The sequence below is a fragment of the Myotis myotis genome, unplaced genomic scaffold (genome assembly GCF_014108235.1).
Source record: "Myotis myotis isolate mMyoMyo1 unplaced genomic scaffold, mMyoMyo1.p scaffold_m19_p_10, whole genome shotgun sequence".
Taxonomy (NCBI): Eukaryota; Metazoa; Chordata; class Mammalia; order Chiroptera; family Vespertilionidae; genus Myotis; species Myotis myotis.
The window spans coordinates 39558787-39573176 of record NW_023416314.1 but is presented as its reverse complement, the minus strand read 5'-3'; the positions used below and the strand labels follow the sequence as shown (position 1 = coordinate 39573176).

Below are 14390 nucleotides of genomic sequence, written 5' to 3'. Positions count from 1 at the left end.
TTCACAATGTTGTATAACCTTTACCACTAAGTATGAAAGTTTTTTAATGACTACTGAAATCACTCAGCTATCAAATTCTAGAATGGGGATTTGAACCCAGGACTCTTGACCCCTAAATTTACAGGCTACTCATTCTACCAAAGTACCTGTCTATTAATACCTCCTTCTGCTCTCCCCTTCACACCAGAATACTGGAAGAACCAAATGAGGTAAAGAGCCCTGGCCGGTGTTGCTCAGTAGTAAGAGCACTGGTCTGTGCACCCAAGGGTCCTGTGCGGGAGGCAACCAGTCCATGTGTCTCTCTCTTTCTCTCTCTCCCCTCCCTACTTCCCATCCACTCTCTCTGAAAAGCAATGGGGGAGAGGGGGATATCCTCAGGTGAAGATTAACAAAATGAGGTAAAGATACTAAAACACTTTACATACATTTCTATAGCACAGGTGACCACAGTTGGGGGAAGGGGATGGTAATCCACCAAGATATTTCTCCCAGGTGATTACTTTTCATTTGGAGCTTTCAAAAGCTAGGGCTTTATAAATATCCCACCTCTATATCAAGCTCACAGATCCACAAAAACAATGTCAGTATCCCAAAGTGAACTTACATGGAGAAAAGATTGCATTAATTCAATTACACTCTCATCAAATGAACAGGTAATTGCTCAAACCTGATTTTTATTGTAATAAAGCTTCCTCATTAAAAAAACAAAAACAAAAACACTTTCATTCTAAGGATTAAATCTAACCTTCTATCATTCTACCCATTATGGAACTACAAAAAAAAAAAAGAAAAGCATTCTAAATATTGGGTACTTTAATATGCTCAACTGTGAAAGGCAAGGAAAATGATTCGCTTGTGAGCCGAACTCTGAGGCTTAAACAAAAAAGAATGATTTTGATTCGTTGGTGCCAATTTTAGTCTTTTTACATCTCTCCCCATTTTTTTCTCAGTTTGAGCTCTAAAATCAACAGCCACTTCTTTAAACATATCATAGTTGATGCAATTAAGTCCAGAAAACTGTTTCCCTAAAGATGTTTCTTCCATGCACATCCCTCTCTACTTCCCAGCATCACCATTCTGCCATGAAAATAAACATACTATTAAGCATTAAATAAAATTGGAGATATTGTTTCTGTAGTTATTGTAATGTGTCTACATCAAAGCCATTCCCTAAAAAATAAAATTCTACATGATTTATCCATATCTGATAGAATTCTTACCACCTGAATTCCTTCAGAAGAAATTCAATCTATAGAAATATAGTCCAATTATTATAATCTTATCAAGTAATGTCAGAAGAGAATCAAATGAAAAACTCCATTAATACCAAACCATCTTACCAATGAATATTTATGACATTTCCATATTTTCTGTCCTATCTGTTTACATAAAGCAGTGGTGCCAAGATTCATCTCAGGATTATTAGCCTGCAATACAATGATGGGCCTAATTGCCTTGCAAACCAGGACACCAATAAATGGAGTCTTCAAGCAATCAATTTTAAGAAGAAAAAAAGGCCTAAGCTCTTTCTGCATACATGCACGCTCCCTGACTGGGAAATAAATTCAGCCTCATATTTTTCAATCTCATTCACCAGTTCTCAAGCAAAGAATGCTACCTCAAGCCCATCAAATCTACTTAATTCCAAAATCCAGGACTAATTTTTAATGTACCATGGGGGAGGGCGGAGAGGAGACAGCAGAGACGTCTTATAGAAAGATATCTGTCACATTCATCTTTATCTTCTCCACCTTTTATTTGGGATTGGGTTTTTTCTCCTAACCTTCTTGTTATATGAACACAGATATACCTCATTTTACTGCACTTTGCTTCATTGCCATTCACAGGTGTTGCAGTTTTTACAAATTTAAGGCAAGACCTTCCACCAGCAATAAGACCGCAACTCGATTGATAGCAATTCTCGTTTATCACCGAGGTCTGGATCCGAACTGCACCATCTCCAAGGTGTATGCCTGTAATAGGACACACTCTCGCCTTCTTAATTCTACCCTAACCGAAGCCCCTCTCAACTTCACCCTTTAGGCCGATTTACTTCCAAATATGATACCAACATAAATGAAAAAAGAAAAAGATTTAACAGCTTAAGACATCTTCCAGGAAAGAGAATCTTTATTGTGCCTTCTCTCTCCCCTACAAAGTCCCCTCTGATGACTGTCTCTCTCCAAACCACAGCCTCCAAAGCTGTCCATGTAAGTCCAACCCTTAACCCTCTTCTGTCGCTGGGAGGACATCCGAATCCACCTCTTTCCAGCACCGTTCACTGCCCCTCTCCCTCCGCTCTGCCCCATCCATGCCAACGCCGTGCCTCCGCTCCCTAAGGAACCCCTCCGCCACCGCACCCTCAGAGCCCCCTCTCCTGTCCCAACAGCTCATCCCAGACCATCCGTCGGCCACCTTGACCAAGGGACGCGTTCTTCAAGGGACCATCCCCCACCTCGCTCACCACCTGCCCCTGTTCTTTCAGGGAGTCCATCCGGCTCAGCAGCGTCTGCGGTGCCCTCTGCCTCGACCCTGCACCCGAAGAGCCCCCACCAATGCCCCTTCCGGTGGTTCTAATCTAAACTCACCCTAAACCCCAGCCCGCGGTGCCCCCGCCCAATGTCAATCCCGGCCCGCCCATTTCTAACGGACCCCCCTCCTGCCAGCTCACCCGCACACTCCCCTCACTGAAAGTCCTATCCCCACCAGCTCCTGCTGCAACCTCCATAAACATTCCCCAGGAAAACCCCAAATTCTGCCTCCTCTGCTCTCCGAAACCACGCCATTCATTAAGTCTCCACAAATTCCATCACCCCTAGATGGCAAACGCCGACTTCAAGCCCAGGTCTCAACCCGTGCCAAGCCCCCCACCCCCGGCCCCCACCGCCCCTCTCAGCCTGCCCGGGGTCCACCCCGGATTCCGCCCGCCCGCACGAACACCCCGCGAGGGTCCTCGCCCACCCTGCCATCCCACGCTCTGGCAAGGACCCCCCACCCCGCGCTCCAGCTCGGATCCCAAACTGTCAATTGCTCGGATCCCAAATCCACCCCCCTCCTCCACTGGGCCCCTCCCCCACGAAAAGCCACCCCGCTCCGGTCTCATCATCCAGCTCGCCCCAAACCTCCCCAGATTCCACCCCAGCCCCACGCTCCGGGGTTCCGGGTCCAGCTATTCCCCACTCAAAGTCCTCTTCCCCTGTCGCCTCCCCCCGCCCCCCAAAAAACACACACAAAAAAAAACCTGCGTGGGTCCCACCCTCACCCCACCCCCGGCCCCAGCCCGCGCCCGGACAAGTCTCCCCGCCGGCCCGCCGTTCCATCGCGACCTCAGCCCCTTCCCCCAGCCCGCGCTCCGCAGCCCCCGCTCCCATTCTCCCCAGCACCACCGGCCCAGGCTCCCGGCGAGCGGACCGGGAAGGGGGGGTCTCCTCACCGGCGAGCCGCTGCAGGCGAAAACGGCGGCGGCAGAGGCTGAGGCGACGATGCCCTTGTCTTCTCCGGAGGCTACGGAGGCGACGCTCTCGCTCCCTCGCCTGTGTCCAGTAAGGTGGCGGATGGCGCGCAGGGACCGGGAGCCTCCTCCTCCTCCGCGACTCGGCTCTGAAGGCTCTGCAGTAGCTGCCGAGAAGCCCGACGGGTGGGGGAGGGGACGCTCCGCTGCGGGCGAGGGAGGAGGAGGCGAGCGGGCGGGGGGGGAGGGGGGCGCGGGGGACCTATGAGAAGGGCGGGGAAGGAGGAGCCGGCGCAGCGCCGCCACACGTCCCACAGCCGCGGCGAGAGCGGGGACCACAACTCCCGGCATGCCTCGCGCCGGCCCGCGCGCGGCCTGCGCCAGCCGCCTCGCTCCCCGCGACCCGGGCCGAGGGGCCGCGCCCTCCGGGGCCCTGGACAATGGGATAAAGCATCGGCGGCGGCTTTTGTAGACTCTGAGACCGCAGGCGAGAGTAGTTGGGGCGCCCCGCGGCCCCGTCCCCGGGTGGCGACGTTCTCAGTATCTCCAACTTATTTAGGCGCGCGCCCACACAAACGCGCACACGCACGCGCGCACACACGCCGCCGCCTTGCCCGCTGGACTACATCTTCCAGCATGCGCCACAGCCTCCAGCCTTCCTTCTCCGGTCCCTGCGAGATGCTGGCAAACGCAGTTCCCAGTCCTGCCTCCATGTTAAGGAAGGGAAGGAGAGGAAAAAGGAAAGGAATGCGCCGGCCGGCGGAGGACAGGCCTGAGTGGATGAGGTCACCGGGGAGACTGCGCTCTCGCCGTCCCCGCGGCCACTGTCTCACAAAACCGAGGCAGCCGCTTCCTCCCGGCCTCCCTGTCAACCCAAGGGCGAAACTCGAGTCCAAATGTGAAAAGGACAGGATTCTTGACCCAGCGCTATTACTTTTTAAAATTTACCTCCAAAAGGCCATCGGACAATTTGGAAAAACAAGGAATGCAAGAGGTTGTTACAGAAGATTGTCGATATTGGCGGGGAAACGCACATGTTCATCCACGGGGGCTGATTGAACGGTACATACAAACAATGCAGTGCTAAGCAGCCATTTAAAATCTATGTGTTGGCATGAGAAGCCATTCACATTTTATTCTCAAGGGGGGAAATGGGTTACACAACAGCATGTTCCAACTGATAGGAAGTTTGAGACAATATTCTATAATCGTAGAAAGATTTCAAGAAAGAGGTTCCCAAAAATACCAGTGATTATCTTGGAGGAAAGGGTGTCAGATTTTAAGTAATTTTAATTTTCATATTGCCTGAATGTGGAAAAGGAATTCCATTTTTTAAGCTATAAGACTATTTTCAAAAATACAATTTCCATACCCAACAACCATATCTTTGCTGCCTAAAAGCTTTTCGTGGTTTCCTATTGCCCTCAGTGGTGCTCTAGGACGAGGCCTGTCTGGTTTTTCTGGGAGCTCAACACTACTATTAAAACAAGTAATGGTGCTCACTTAAAATCATAAAAAAACAATGCATTAGCAGGGAGGATTTTCTCAATTTTCATTGTCTCTTCTCAAAGTTTTTCTGCTTCTGATCTTTCTGAACCGTAATCTCCAACTGAATCTTAAAGCTCAGGACAAACTCCTGCCCTCCCTAGGACATGTTTTAGGCACACTGCTTTTCCTTACATCTGAATTCTTACAGCCGCAGTTTCTCATCTGTGGCCCGGAGACCACTGTGGGGAGAGGGAGTGAGGCTGGAAGAACAGTTATTGTAAAGGCTCTACAAAGCTCTACTTAAACAAAGCATTCTCTATAGACTGAATAAATGTCTTACTCTTAAAACACTTTTTTTCTTTCTGTGTCCGGTTCTCCTAGAGTATAAAATGTGGTGTCAGATAATCTCTGATTTAGCATAAGTCTTGTAGTCAATTACAGCATTTTAGATTTCATGTCATTATTCTGCAGTGTTGTACAAAAAATACCCAGAACATTTGAGCTCCACCATCCAGCCCACAGGAGAACGGCAGGCCTACCAGAGAAAGCCCATGTTGCCTAGGTCAGAGTTGAACAGTCCTGCCGCAGCCCATCCATCAGCTTCACCCCACCTAAATCCAGTTACACCCCTGTCCCTTAGGAATCACTTTCCCAAAATAATATCAGGCACTGTCTTCTTTAAAACTTTGTATCTCATTTTTCATCTTATTCTCCCAGCCTTAAAATTCCACCCCCACCTCCAAAAAAAACATCCTATTCTACTGTTCCCTTAGAATAGTAAGGAAAGTGCCTGGGACGTGTTGACTATGTCCTTTCCCCTCTCTGAATTGCTTTGGCCATCCTCTCTTCTAAACCCTTTTCACTCCTCCTCCTCCTCTTCCCTACTTCTCCAAATGGCAGAAAGTGGTGGCTGGGTGATGAAAATTAGAAGGCATCTGCTCTGTCCTGTGAGTGAAGGATTTTTTGAGTTAGGGGAATCAATATTCGGAAGCTTACTGGACTAGGAGTCTGAGAATCAGATCCTGAATTAGACTTTGCCATGAGCATGCTGGGTGACCTTTAGTAAGTCCTTTTCTGAACCCCAGTGTTTATATCTGTAAATGGAAAGAATAATGCCTACCCTGTCACCTCATAAGATTATTAGAAGAATCCAATAAAACAATATGTGTGAAAGTATATTGACTATTGTAAAGTGCCATTTATAGTCTAAACCCTTCATCTAATTTGAGAATTATCTCTCCAAATCCCTGCCAAGTCTTGGCATATATACTCTTTACTCAGAATTATTATTAATGAATTTATTAAAGTATTTAAAGAATTAACTCTATTAAGCCAATTTAATGCCTTGATAAATTTTCTATAAAGCACATGTTAGGGTCGCCAAGGAGGAATGCACAAGGCCAGAGTGGTGAGGGATTATGAATTTATTAGGTCATCTGGATACCAGATGGGCTTAGCCCCAAAATGGCACCAGCACCCAAAGACAGGAGTCAGAAGTTTTTAAAGTACTCTAGGCAGGCTTTTTCTGGGCGGAGAATTCTCTGCACAGGTCCGGATCCTGGGAGGTCCGCAGGGGAGAGATAATGGTCTTAGCACGTGGGATACAGTCTTAGCAAGTGGAATGTGGTCTAAGCAAAAGCGGATATCCGTTGTGAAGTGACCTAAAGGTCATTTCCCAGGGGAGGGGTATCAATTCACTTATTTCATCAAACTTAAACAATTTCTAACTTTTCTAGATTTTTATTTTATTTATTTTTATATTTTTATTGATTTCAGAGAGGAAGGGAAAGAGAGAAATACTATAATAATAAAAGCGTAATATGCTAATTAGACTGGATGTCCTTCAGACAAAGCCCAGTCTGCGTGTGGTGGGGGCGTGGGGGCGGTGGAGGCGGGGGGGGGGGGGGGGGGGGGGGGGGCGCAAGTCCCTTGCATGAATTTCATGCTTTGGGCCTCTGGTCTATGATAAGAAAGAATCATTGATTGGCTGCCTACTGCACATCCCACACTGGGGATCAAGCCTGCAACCGAGTATATGCCCTGACGGGGAATCAAACCATGACCTCCTGGTTCATAGGTGGATGCTCAACCACTAAGCCATGCCAGCTGGGCTAGATTTTTCTATATTGAATTTTCATCAAAATATATGCTTTTCTCACTTTTACAAAAAAAGATTTGATTAATCAAATAGCTACCTTTATCAATTTTTACTGATTATCACTTCAGCCATTATGAAATTTCTAGTCATTATTTCCACCATCTCCACCTTTTCCTGGGAGCAATTTGAGCCATTGTCAGTTTTACTTTGTGTTGATTATTTCTACCTAGTGGAATTTCCCCAGGGGTCAACTTTGCAATGTTCAATGCCATCAACAAAGATAGGATCATTCAGTTTGCTTTTCCATCCATAATAAATTTTTGCCACGTGTAGTTTTAGCCATTGTCAGTATTATTTTGTATTGATTATTTCTACCAAACCCAGTTTTTTTCTGCAACCCAACTGAAACAAACTCCGGGGCAAAATGACAGTGTCAAAACACTAACCTCTGGCTGTTATTATCTGATTAACGAGGACTGTGAGATAGTTTTATCGCAGCTATGTTAATGAGCTGGCTTTGAATGCTCTCTCTCAAAGCATCTCTTTAGAGCCTTGGCACAAGTGTGGGCTGGAGTATTACTTTAAGAATTGCAGGGAAATGGACAACAGAGACCATGTTAGGAGAACCGATCTTTAATGAGCCAGGTGCTGTGCTGGTGTCGAAGATCCATTATCTCATTTAACCCTTCAGCCTAAACGTCCTTCACATGACCCTTTTATATAGAGGAAATTGAGACCCAGAGAGACGAAAAGATTGGCCAAGTAGGGATCAGAAACCAGACCCCGGTTTAATTCTCAGTGCAATTTGAGTAATTCTAAGTTCCAAAGTTACCTAATTTAATTTTTAAGCTTTTGCTATAATCTTGTTGGAAAATGTAATTATAATATTTACGTTTAGCTAACCTATGAAATAAAAGAAATATTTGCATGTAAACAAAGCATTCTCAAAGAGCTTTCTATAACAGCAAATGATACAAGGAGTGTGAAATGTTTTGTAAAGAATTCTCCAACACTGGTCCAATGGACATTACTGCCATTTGTGATGAAGGCTGTTAACTAAACCTGCTATGCTAGCTTGACAAGAGTGCTAGAAAACTAGTAACACACCACTAGCATTTGATAGATGGGTAGCCAAAGCCCAGCCTAATAATTAATTCTAATAACCAACATTCAAGGGAGAAGATTGCATCGTGCCTATCCTTTAAGACCTAAATCAGCCACCAGGGAGCCTCTCCAGACCCCTGCTTAGGTTAGGAGCCCACTCAGCTCCCACCGCCTGCTCACACTATCACGTTAATTGTCTATGTACTGCCCTCAAGGACAAGGACAAAGGTGAGTTGGTTCATCTCTGTGGCCAGCGCTCAGTTCAGCCCAGAGATTCCCACCGTGTAAGGCTTTAGTAAATGGAGGTTGAATTAATGAATCAATCAATTAACATGACAAGTATACAGACTACATATACTTGTCAATTACATTCCTTGTCAATTAAAATGACAAGGAAAATGCCCCCAATAAATCTGAAAAAAAATTTTAAGTCACATGGGGAAAACAAACATTCAGTAAAGAGCAAAAGTAAATCACAAATCTGCATGAGCTGATTACAGCTACCTAAGCTCTCATACAGCAGCAGCAGGAAAGAACCTTGCGTCCTAGGTTCAAATCCTATCCCAGTTGGATTGGGTGTCCTCAGTCAAGTCAGTTCTTCTCCTGTACCTGTTTCCTTATCCATAATTGACTGACCTTGCCGAACTCCCAAGGCAGATGAAAGAGTTCATTAGGGTATCAGATGCTTTTCATGCTATGAGAGCTGACAGACGTGAAGGTTGTTACTATCAAAGGTCAGAAGATAATTGAGAGAGAAGTTTGCTGTTAGGGGGATCCTTTATATAAATTATGCTGCTCAAGTTCATAAACTTAAAAAAAAAAACACATACCAAATATAGTGGGTTGAATTGTGTCCCCCAGAAAGATAAAGGCATACCTCATTTTATTGCCCTTCACTGTACTGTATTCCACAGATGTTGCATTTTTACAAATTGAAGGCAAGACCCTCCACCAGCAAAAAGATGACAACTAACTTTATTGTGATGGCATGTCCTCAATATATCCGGGCTATGCCTGTGTGTCCGAGTTCTAACACCTATACCTGTGAATGTGAACTTATTTGGAAGTAGGATCTTAGCAGTTAAGAATCTCAGGATGACATCAATCCTCGATTTAGGTGGGCCCTATATCCAATGAGGGATGTCTTCATAAGAGAAGAAAGAGGAGGATTTGAGACAAAGAGACACCAAGGGGAAGGCCATGTGGGAAGAGAAAAGCAGAAAGTAATCATGTACCCCAAGCCAAAGAACATCAAAGATTACCAGTAGTCTCTAGGTAAAGCGGTTCTCAACCTGTGTGTGGGTCGCGACCCCTTTGGCTGTCAAACGACCCTTTCACGGGGGTCGCCTAAGACCATCCTGCATATCAGATATTTACATTACGATTCATAACAGTAGCAACATTACAGTTATGAAGTAGCAATAAAAATAATTTTATGGTTGGGTCACAACATGAGGAACTGTATTTAAAGGGCCAGAAGGTTGAGAACCACTGCTCTGGGAGCTAGGAGAGAGAAATGGAGGGATTCTCCCTCAGAGCCCCCAGAAGGAACTAATCTTGCCAATACCTTCATTTCAGATTTCTGCCCTCCACAACTGGGAAAGAACAAATTACTATTGTACGAAGCCACCCAGTTTGTGGCAATTTGTTAAGGTAGCCCCAGGAAACTAATACAGCAATTAAGCTGGAAACCCAAGACATTAAGTCATTAGCAAATATTTTAAGTCCTCCAAACAGATTCAAAGGAGCCTATTTCGAAAAATGTTTATCGGTTGCATTTCATTTGTCATCCCTAATAGCAGCTCTGGAAAATTAGTGTTAACATCCATTGTCTTTAAATCTGTGCCTTTTCTCTTTTTAACACGTATCGCATTCTTAGTTCTTACCCTGTCTCCTGGGATGGCTCATACTTCAAATCAGTGTGAAGAACTTCAGTGTCATACAAAGTACACAGACATGAGGAAGCCAGATCTGGATTCATATCCCAGCTCAGTCACTTAGAGGCTGCAACATTGGGGAAAATCGTTTCTCCTTACTTTACTGCCATGTCCTCAATTGGAAACATTCATTATAGGGCAGTGGTTCTCAACCTTCCTAATGCCGCAACCCTTTAATACAGTTCCTCATGTTGTGGTGACCCCCAACCATAAAATTATTTTCGTTGCTACTTCATAACTGTAATTTTGCTACTGTTATGAATCGTAATGTAAATATCTGATATGCAGGATGTATTTTCATTGTTACAAATTGAACATAATTAAAGCATAGTGATTAATCACAAAAACAATATGTAATTATATATGTGTTTTCCGATGGTCTTAGGCGACCCCTGTGAAAGGGTCGTTCGACCCCCAGGTTGAGAACCGCTGTTATAGGGTTGGGGCTTGGACGTGTGTGTGGCTTGTTCTCTGGAAGTGAAGAGGAGTAGGATATGGTACACAGAAGTACATAGGTATCTACTAAGCATAAAAGGGAACTCCCCAAATATTTTTTTCTGCATAATACCCCAGATCCTTTGCAAGGAAAGGATCCCAAATAATGACCAGGACGTAAGCTGGACTTAATTTGATTTAAATTTAGTAAAGTAATATGTCATTTCTTACTCCCCTAAATTTGTGGAGTAAGATTCATACCCACTACATAATCAAAAGAAAAAATGAAACTGAAAACAGCTAAATTGCACACAATGAAATTACTTATTGACTAAAAATTTATGGAAAAATAAAACAAATCTTTTAGACAAAATGTAGATTCATAAAATTTGTCCCAGGAAAAGTGGACTTGATAGGACATAGAAATAACAACCGTAAAAGATAACTTATAATGACAGAAGCTTTAATTATTAAACTGTGATACGGATTTTTATAATTGACTGATAATTCAAATCATCATAATAAAACTTATACAGAAGGTTATTTTTCAGGTGAAAATAATTATAGCTCAATTTTAAGTGAAAATGGATAAGCTGGAAATAGATTTAATAGGCTATGTAGAAAATCAAAGTTATTGAACTGTTTTGGAAATATTTTCTCAATGCAGTGAAAAGTAAGCAACCTGATATAATTCCATCTAAAAATCTGTATTCACAAGACAAAATCATCCTTAGGGTCAAAACAGGAGACCAAATATCCTGACTTCTCTGCTGAAGCTCCTAGAGAGAAAATAGAAATGGAAGCAGGCCAGATCTTTGCTGATCTACATTTTACCAAGAATATTTCTCTGATTCTTCCATCAATTTTTCATCAATAAAAAATTTCACTGTGTGCAATTTTACTGCCATAGTTTTATTTTTTCTGTTGATTATTTAATGGTCAGTGCCCATGTAGTGAAGGCCCCTGCCGTGGGGCCTCACTACTTAACATTCTCTTTGTCCATCCATTGCTCCATCTGTCCACTCAGCAGTTAGCCACCAAGCACCCACTCTGTATCAGGCCATGGCAGAAGAATCAGGCCAAGTCCCTGTCCTCATATAATGGCACTTTTACTTCTTTTTTCTAATCTTACATTGTTTCTTGTTATTTCACTGGTGAGGACCGCTAGTACAGTCTTGAATAGAAGTGGTGATAATGAGAATCCTATTTTTATATTTCACCAGTAAAAAATGATGCTGGACCTGGGTTGTTGTTGTTGTTTTTTTGTGTGTTTTTTTTTGTTTGTTTTTTGTGCATGCTTTTTTTCAGATAAAGAAAGTTCCCTTTTATATAGTTTGAAAAGGATTTTATCAGAAATGGGTGGGGACTTTTATCAAATGATTTTTCTACATCTCTTGAGATGATCCTATGATTTTTAAAAAACTTTATTCTGTAAGTAAGGTAAATAATGTTGATTAATTTTCAAATATCTAATCAACCGGGTATTTCTGGAATAAACACAACTTGGTTGTATAGTATTATACTATTTATAGGTCTTTGGATTTGGTTGGCTAATTTTTTTTTTGCTTTTTTTTTTAGAATTTTTGCATCTTTGTTTGGCCTATAATTACCCTTCCTTATAAAGTCCTTGTTAAGCTTTTGTATCTAGGAATTGCTGACCACATAAAATAAGTTGAGAAGTAGTTCCACTTTTTTTATTCACTGGAAGCACCTGAACCTGGAGTTTTCTTTGTGAGGAAATTCTTTTTAATAAAAAATATCAATTTCTTTAATAGAAACAGGACTGCTCAGTTTTTCTGTTTCTTTTTGCGTCAGTTTTAGTAGGCTGCATTTTTCTAGAAATGTGTCCATTTCATCTTTTCACTGAATTTTCAAGTTTGTTGGAATGTAATTATTCATAATATCCTTTCATTACCTTTTTGAAGAATATTGGATCTGTAGTGATGGTTCTCTTCATTTCTGAAGTGATACTGTGTCTCCCCTTTTTTAACTTCATCAGACTTGCCAGAAGTTTATTAATGTTAGTAGCTTAATTGGTTCTTTTGATCACTCTTTCATATCTTTGTTTTCTATTTTATTAACTTACTAGTAGTCCCTTGCGCAATATCGTGCGCAGTAGGCCGCCCGCTTCTTCTGTGGGAGCCACGCCGATTCCACAGGAGGCGGGAGGGAGCCACACTGCTTCTCTGTGAGGCGGGCCGCTGTCTCCTCTCCCGGCCTGTGCTTGGCCACGGAGGCTGCACACCGGCACCCTGTCTCTGTCTCCGTCTCTGCTCTGGGCCTCACCTGCACGCACAACCTCCTCCTGTCGGGTGGTGACCCATTACAGCGTCCCGACCTAATTTGCATATCTATATATATCTCTATGTAGATAGATAGATAGATAGATAGATAGATGGATAGATAGATGGATTCTATTGTTTTTCTTCCTTAACTTTATTTGGATTTAATTTCTGGATGTTTTTTCCTAACTCCTTGAGGTTGATATTTAGATAATTGAATTTCAGCCATTTTCCTTTCTAATATATACATTTAAAGCCATAAATTGCACTTTAAGCATGGCTTTAGCTGCATTCCACAAATTTTGACATATTTTATTTTTATTTTCATTTAATTAAAATATTTTCCAATGTCTATAGTCGGTGTTTTTTTTATCTGAGAGAGCTGGAGGGAGGGAGAGAGAAGGATAAACATTGATGTGCGAGAGAAACACACACACACACACACACACCATGCACCCTGACTGGGATCGAACCTGCAACCTGGGCACATGCCCTGACCAGGAATCGAACCACCACCTTCCTGTGAACAGGACAGCACTCCAACCAACTGAGCCACACCAGCCAGGACTATTGTGTTGTTGTTGTTTAAATCCATGAATTATTTAATAGTATGTTATTCAATGTCCAAAAAAATTTAGGATATTTCTAGTTTTCTTTTTGTTTTTTATTACTAGTATAATCCAATAGTGATTATTGAGATCTCTAGATAATTTCAGTTCTTTGAAATTCGGTTAGACTTACATTTATACCCCAGAATATCACTAAATATTCCCTATGTGCTGTCATACTGAACTCCTGGACGTTCCCAGATTTTGTTTTTCCCTACATGACCTTTTTGTCTAAACCATGTGTCACAAACTCAAATACCTACATTTGAAAAGGACAGAGACAATATAAAAAAAAAAGAAGGCTTTTGACTCCTAAACTTGAACAGAAAATTGACTGAAAAAAACTACACAACTGCAGCAAACATTGGCTACCTTTCATGAAAAAGGAAGGATGACTCAGAGGCAGAAGCAATACTCACAGAAAAGTATTCCCAAGCGGGGGCTGAATCATGGAACTGCTCAACTTCAGAATCAATATGTGCCCCGCGTGATTTCAGAATTGCTATGGACCAGTGACTCCTGTTTCCTCCCTCTGCGAGTAAGAGGGTTTATAGTGGTGATCCTAGGCCCAAGCTACCATGGTATGTTGGGTGGGTCACTCATTTTCAGATGTTCAGATAAAGCAAACTATACTTGATGAGATTACTGAAGGAACTGTACCCCAGGAGGTTCATTTGCATCTAAACTCGGCTGAAATAATAAAATTCTGGATTTCAAGTTGGTGCTGTAATGAGATGAGACTTCTGAGGGACTTGTGGGTGGAGGAGGGTATTTTGACTTGGGGTAAAGAAGCAGATTGTTAGCCATCCTTCAAGATGTCCCCTAATAATTTTTACCTCCTGATATTCACACCCCTGAGAGAGTGTGACTTCTGAAGTTAGGTAAGAAGAAGCTTTGTGGCTTCAGCCTTGCTCTTTCTTAGATCACTTGTTCTGGTGGAAGCCAGCTTCCATGTCATGAGAACAGATTCACAACATGAGGAACTGA

The 14390-nt window shown here is 43.1% G+C and overlaps 1 protein-coding gene across 6 annotated transcripts in view; it reads right to left on the bottom strand.

The window, feature by feature from the left end:
• Nucleotides 1-3677, bottom strand: part of FAM168A (family with sequence similarity 168 member A) — a 185950-nt gene extending 182273 nt beyond the window's left edge. For 3 of the 6 annotated variants that reach the window (XM_036325034.1, XM_036325035.1, XM_036325038.1), the window contains exon 1: nt 3434-3677. The gene's annotated coding sequence lies outside the window, so the exon portion shown is untranslated. The remainder of the gene's footprint in view (nt 1-3433) is intronic. The other 3 variants (XM_036325033.1, XM_036325036.1, XM_036325037.1) reach the window with 1 other exon arrangement.
• Nucleotides 3678-14390: the final 10713 nt, after the last annotated feature.